Source organism: Neophocaena asiaeorientalis, unplaced genomic scaffold (genome assembly GCF_003031525.2).
Source record: "Neophocaena asiaeorientalis asiaeorientalis breed wild unplaced genomic scaffold, Neophocaena_asiaeorientalis_V1.1 scaffold59, whole genome shotgun sequence".
NCBI lineage: Eukaryota > Metazoa > Chordata > Mammalia > Artiodactyla > Phocoenidae > Neophocaena > Neophocaena asiaeorientalis.
Genome location: NW_020174268.1, coordinates 12,209,597 through 12,217,032, shown reverse-complemented (window position 1 = coordinate 12,217,032; position 7,436 = coordinate 12,209,597).

Here is a 7,436-nt window from a genome sequence, read left to right as displayed (position 1 = left end):
CATTCTGCCTTTAACTCACCAAAGCCAGAGTGCTCACCCTAAAATGCATATCTGATGATGTCAATACCATGACAGCAACAAAAGAACTGTTTAAAGTTCCAAGAGGGCAGTGTCACGTGGCCCTTGCCTGTCTCTCTCTGCTCCCGCCTATCTCCCTGCTCCATCCCTCCTCCACCCCACACCTGAGCTCTCTGCACAGCCACGTGGAATGACCTTCACTTCTCCAAAAGCGTTATGCTGTCCTTTCCTTCGTCCTGTCCTTTGCAATTACAAAGGACAATTTTGTCCTTTCCTTCGTCCTGTCCTTTGCAATTACAAATTATGCTGTCCTGTCCTTTGCAATTACAGTTCTCTCTGCCTGAAAACTTATCTCCCTAACCAGTCCCCAAATCTCCACCTCTTGGCTTAGTTTATGCCTACTGGTCCTTAAAATCTCAGCTTAATCATTGTTATAATTGTGGTGGCGATGATGATATGATGATGATAATGATAATAACGTGTATTAAATGCTTCCTATGCGCCAGACACTGTTCTAAGAGCTTTCACATGTATTATCTCATTTAATCTTCACAACAACCTTAAGAGGCAGGTACTGTTACCACCAGTTTCAGAAAGGAGGATAGCGCAGACGTCACTACCCCTAAAACCTCCCATGAATCCCCAGAATGGTGTGGGTGTTGCTTTTTAGTTCTTCATATTCTCCTCCCACATAGCACTCACCAAACTCTACTGCAGTTCCAGCCTACCTGTCTCTCCCAGTAAACTTTAAGCTCCTAGACAAAAAAAGTTAAAAAGACGATGTCATATATATAGTTGTTTTCCCAGCATTTAAGACAATGCCTGCCAAATAGTTGCTGAACAAATTAATAAATAGCTGAATGATTTTTGAGGTGTTCAACATTTGCATGTTCTCCACTGAACACACAACAGTTTGTTTATAAACACTACCAATGACTGCCATTTCTGCTATGCTGGGAGACCATACAACTCATATATTAGAAAAGTATGGTGAGGGGTAGGAAATAAGTGTATACAGAGTAGTGATACACTCTCAATAAAAACTACAGTGATGGATGGCCAAATATTTACTTCCACTCTTCCTTCCCTCTTGACCTCAAACGGGTCCCTAAGGGCTTGACCACGTCCCCCCCCCTTTCCCTTCTCATAATCACCCATGTTCAGACGCCTCCTTCCTCTTGGGTCCTCATTCCCCCAGGTACCCATCCAAGCACGTGTACATCCAGCCAGCCAGCCAGCAAGCAAGACGGCTGACAATGAGGGTCTAGAAACAAGTAAGGCCAAGTTCCTCTCCCTTGAGGATATGTCTCATAATTTGCCTAAGCCACAGAAAGGGCTCAATAAATATTTGCTTCTGCCCCTACTCCCTGTTTGGATAGGGACAGGGGCTGCTAGAACCACCACTGTGAAAACTGCAAGCTGCCAACTTTTCTTGACAAACTCTTTGCACCTTTTCATTGTGAAAACAACACTGCAACTGTCTCATGACCGGTCAACCTGATTTTACAAAGGAAAAGTGTGTTCTTCTTTACAGGCTGAGGCCCAACTAACCTTTCCTCCCCGGCTGAGAGCTGAACTGACCTCGAAGAGCATAATTTATTAAAACTAAAATTCTGGTATTAAAAATGAATTTGGACATTTGCATGAAGTTCAGGATCATGGGAACCAGCGTTGAAAAAAAAGACTGATCTGGTAGTCTCCTCTTCATGTTGAAAGGAAAAAGGGGATTGATAACAGCAGGTAGACAGGATCTGTGGGTCACCTCTCTAGGTAGAATTCCCAGCCACAGGCTGTGTCTCACGGTCCACATGTGAATTCAGGAAAACGCTGATGCAAAGAAAAAGTCCCAGTAGAAATTAAGACCAGCTGTGAACATATGAAGTCATCCCAAAATACTCAAAATACCTCAACAGGTTCTCCTACAATGTCAAAGCCATTACTACCCCCAAAGGCAAGAGTCGAGCACACATTTATAATAATAAGCATAGAATCTTAGTTGGAAACTTCTAGTTCCTTTATCAAGTTTGTCAAACATCTACAAATTCCATCACCATGCCATCCTCAAAGAAAAGTTATACAATTTAACATGAAAATGTGGCTATGCCGAAAGTAATTTTCCAAATCCTCAAAAATCTTGTAAAATTAAAGTCCCTACACAGTACTACTAAAAGAGGGAACACATATTTATTAAACAGAACAAAAATGGGTTACCGTTTTGAGGGTCAGAACTGAATATTTTCTTTAACAATAATACTTATATTATGCATAAGAACATTTTATTGAAATATAAAACAAACATTTTTCTCCCCTTATTTTCAGCAATCTTTTCTGATACCCATAGGAAGAAGGAGATGAAAAACAAAGAAAGGCCTGCTAGTCTGTAACTAAAGAGCCAGAAAGAAAAATTTACCTATTAGCTATCATTTCACTCAAGGGATGGTGAAATGCAAAAACAAACATGTCAATGTATTCATTAGTAGTCAAGTGAGGAGGTAAACGCCTCTCTCAAACTATGGTATCTGAGTTTGAATAGTGAATAGCCAAGGAAGCTCTCTAAAATGTCAAATCTGGAAAAGATACCACCTAGAAATAAGTGACAGTAATTCACAGTGATACTAAAAATAAGCATCAAGTTGCAACATCTGTACTTAGTGACACCAATGCACTTTACCCAGTCTACGTGGATCTTCTTTATCATGTACCTTTTGCATAAATTGTGGAATATTTTTTGAGAAAAAAAAAAACAAAAGAGTCTAGCTCACCTAGGCCGTTTGTTCTTGTAGCACCTGGGTTGGGGGAGATCCAAGTATGTGTGAAGATAAGTAAAAACCTATGGCTAGCACTTTTGCTGCCTGTCTTTCTGACTGCAGAAGCTTTGAGCACATTTATCAGAAGCCATACAATGCAAACCCTTTTGATATGAGGTCTCTGGGTGTAGCTTTCAAGATCATTCTTTGTTCCATTCTTCCCGTATTGTCAAACGGCACCCAATAGGTGGTCTAGAGTGTGAATTTCAAACATGTGCTATTAATACGCCCAAAACTGTTGCTGCAAAGGTGAAAAAAAAAAAAAAAAAACATTAATTGAATCCTGGCCTGTTCTTACTCATAATGTCACAAATACATTTTCTATGTCCTCAAGCAATAGGAAATAATTTGTAAAACCATGAACTCCTTGGGTGAATACACTACAGGTTTTAAAATAGGTATTATTCATAGTTACTAAAAGTAATTATACATTGTTGTAACAATTCTCCGAAAAAACTACATACAGTGAGGGTAGGTCACAATTAAAAAAATAATATTGCAATCTTTTTTTTTTTTTTCATTTACTCTGGTTTTCCTGCTGGTATACTAATGACCATTAGTAACAGTATTATATCTGTAGATACTTCATATTTTAAAATTTCTTTCTAATGCTCTTTCAAACATTCTTCTCATAAATGTTTTTTGGGAAAGTCACTATTATTCCCACTTTATAGATGTCCCTACCTCAATGACTGTGTCAAAGATTCATTAGATCACCCACATTAAGTACGTAGGGTATCTGGCACATTACCTATTGAGTGCTCAAAACATGGTAACTATTATTAATATGCAAAAGTATCAATAATTATATTAAGGCTATCAGAGTCCATTTTAAGCAGGCCAGTCAAGTTCAGGTCTTCCTCTAGAATTGGACAATTCTTCCCAAAAATGAAGATACCACTGATCCATGCTGGAATGCTTTTCCCTTCCTCACTCCCAACTCCTAATCCATGCTGATCCATCCGCCTGGAATGCTTTTCCCTTCCTCACTCCCAACTCCTAACCTCTCCACTGGGCTAACTCTTACTCTTTGTATCTCAGCTCACACAGTACTTCCTCCAGGGGTAAGCAGTCCCAATCCTTGCCCACACCCGTATTACCCTATAGACACGAGGGTCTCCTCCTATGCGCGCCAATGCGCTTCATGACTGTCTGCTTCTATGCCCGCTTCCCTGTGAGACGCAGGCCTCATGAGGGCAGGGATTGTGGTCTATCTTTAGATACTACATTTCCGGTGGTTAGCACAATGCTAGAACACAGTGGGTGCTCAATAAGTATCTGTGCTATGAGGACACCTGGGATCTGAAATCGGCCTGGTTGGTGTCACAAGAACAGGCTGTCATAGGGTGTGTGACTGGTGCCGGCCTAAGAGAGAAATCAGCAGCGAGCCACAGTGCCAGTGGAGGGTGCGGCTGGTGGAATGGGAGGTGGCACCCTAGAAAGCGGGGTTGGGCGGGGGTAGCGAGGAGGGGCTCTAGAGGAGATTAGGTTCCGCCTGGTCACTTCCAGTCATAGCAGCGGAGCCACGTCCAGATTCACCAGCTCTGGATATGGAGAGAGCAGTGGGGCGGCACGGGGAACCAGAGCCTGGGCTGACTCCCCCGGTGCCAGGCGATGAGGTTTCTAACCAGAGCATGAACAACAAAACGCAGGCCAGGGGCTCCTGCTGGCTGGGATGAAAGAGCCCAGCCTGACCCACAGACCCCAGAAGACTTACCAGACAGTTGGGGTGTGCTGCGCACGCCTGGCCCAACACAGAATTGCAGTGCTGAGGAAGAAACTTCGAGACTTTGGGCACAGCTGTTGGAAAATGTACCGAAATGTTCTGATTTGTTACGGCAGCGGCATCATAGGAAGGGATGACTTTAGAATAGTATCTGACACCACAGAAGGAATTAAGAGAGTGAGCTGTGCTGGGGATTCGGGTTTTACACACGGCGCCAGTAGTGTTCTCTGACGCAGAGCGCGACTGACCTTTAATAAAAATAAAGCAAGTATCCATCAGTAGATGCAAATCAGTAACCCTGAACTACTATATTTGAAATACATTGTCCTCTATTTCATTTCCTCATGGTACAAACTTAAAACTACTGCTATACTCAAATGCTGATGTAAAAACAAAGTGAACTTTCTGGCAGTGGCATTTGGAGCGATACACACACTATAAATCAGTGTCCACATGTCACTAAGAGACAGATTTTGGAGAAGCATCATACCTCTATGCCATTGTGTGTGCATGCACCTGTCTCGCCATCATAAAAACTGTGATCATCCCTATGAAGCATGGGAGAATGCTGGAAAGAAGAACTCCATCCAGCCACAAATAAAGTTTGGTCACTGATTTTCTATGAGTGAAGTGGGTTATATTGTTATATAGCTATATTCTGTGCAGTAACTAGAAGGCAGAAAAATTTTTTTAATATATAACGAATGTTAACAATGTAATCTCAATATCGGGAATACCTTGTTTTGTTTTTAAATTTTCTGGCCGCGCTGTGTGGCTTGAGGGATCTCCCTGACCAGGGCTCAAGCTCATGCCCCCCTGCAGTGGAAGCACCGAGTCCAAACCACTGGACGGCCAGCGACTTCCCTGAACACCTATTTATTTTCTTCTGGATACTGATAGGAATAAAGGCAAAGGAACATAGCTTTATGTCTACTTTAAATACAAATGTATCTGGAATATTTGTGAAAAATCATTTCGGCAAAAGTGTAGAGACTTGTGAAAAAGGACAAGTAAAGGCAGCCTAAGGAAGTCTAATGTTGACCGACATCAGCACTTCTGGGTTACAGGTCAGATTTAGCACAGAAACCAGGGGACTTCAGGTGGCCATTTAACTTCTCCAGCCTTCAATTTACCGGCCTAGGTGGTGAAAGTGAAATCTGAAAGACTTAACTGATTTCAACTGTTCCAGTCCTCTTTCAAAAACCATTTGGCAGCACGCATGACCAGCTGTGCATGTGCTCACGTTCCCTGACTCACTCGTCACTCACTTCCAAGTATCCAGGCCAAGGAAAAGTCCAAAATACAGAAAAATCTACAGGGAAATATTTACTATCATATTATGCATAAAATCACTCTCCCCACAAAACTGCAAACACTAAATGTAGCAACAGGAGGCCGACTAAGAAAACTATTCTATAAATCGCTTGATAAACTACTAAAACCATTACAATGGTGCTGAGGGCTGCATAATACAAAATTCAAGTGTGCAGGACACATGTTAAGTAAAAAAGCCAGAGACAAAATTGGAGATCCAATATGATTACGACTGTAGTGTTACCACAGAAAATATATATAGAAAAAGACTTGAAGGGAATACATTTAAAAATGAATAGTTATTATCTTAGCTGGGTTTTAGTAAAGGACTAATACTGCTTTTCAAATGGAAAAATGTATATAAATAAAATTGAAGTAGGGGTTTTGACTCAGTGACCTTCAAGGTCTTGTCCAGTCTGAACCTGACATAAGCCTATGGTCCTAGTGGATTTGTTTCTTCCCAAGAACAGTCATTTTAGGTGATGCAAAACCAAGAGATCCTGCGACACAGAAAGGCCTGAACTCACTACCATCACAAGAGTGTTTCAGAGTTTCTGCAGGATATGAATAGTGAAAATGCAGAAGTACTGTGTGTATAAGAAGTAACACTGACAGGCATACACCTGTGGCCTGACCCCTATCTGATTTAATCTGGGCTGATTGAATCATTCTTTGTGACATTCAACCATAGCTACTTTAAGTAGATTAACCATGGCTCATGGCTACTTTTTTTTCTATTCTCCTTCCCTCTCCTCTAAGTCAGGAAAAAAGTCTAAATTGACGAATAAATACCCTGAGGTTGATTACATGAACACGGAGGGCAATGTCCTATTTGGAGACCCTTTCTCTTTTGACTTTAGACACCATCCCCCGTAACCTCGTTTGTTCCCGTTGTTTCCACAGTGTCCCCATAATGTGCATGGTACCTCGACGACAGCACTTAAAATAACACACGAATCATATTTTACTTTATGACCCTGTCTGCTGCTCATTTGCGAGCTCCCTAAGAACAAGAACTGCACCATGTCTGTCCTCGTGTCCCCATCTTTGAGGCAGAAACATTTAAGCTGACAACTAAGCCATGACTGGGGGTGAGCCAGGCAGAGCGTGGGAAGGGGCATTCCCAGCACAGGGAGGTGCTGACATGAGGCAGTGGAATCCCCTCGAGGAAACCAGTAGAAAGGTGACCTCAGACTCAGGCAGGGGGAGGAGATGGTAGGGCCTCTGGTCATCAGCACCTAACACGCAGGTTACGTGCTCCCTAACCTACTGGCTTCTCAGTGAAGAATAACCTTTGGGAATATGTACTAGAAGTCACGAGCTGGCAGCTGTGTGCTTTTACTCTGGCTCTGCTTTTTTTCCATCTTCTTGTTTGTACAAGCACATGGGCATGCCTAGACTTTATAATACAAATAACGAAAATGCCTCCCAGTGGGTAAACATTGAATATTCACAATGGAATATTCATATAATGAATGTTTCTTGATCACCTACTGTGAGCTGGTCATTGTTCTAGGTACTAGAGATACAGCAATGAACAAAAGAGGCAAAAAAAAAAAAAAAAAAAAAAA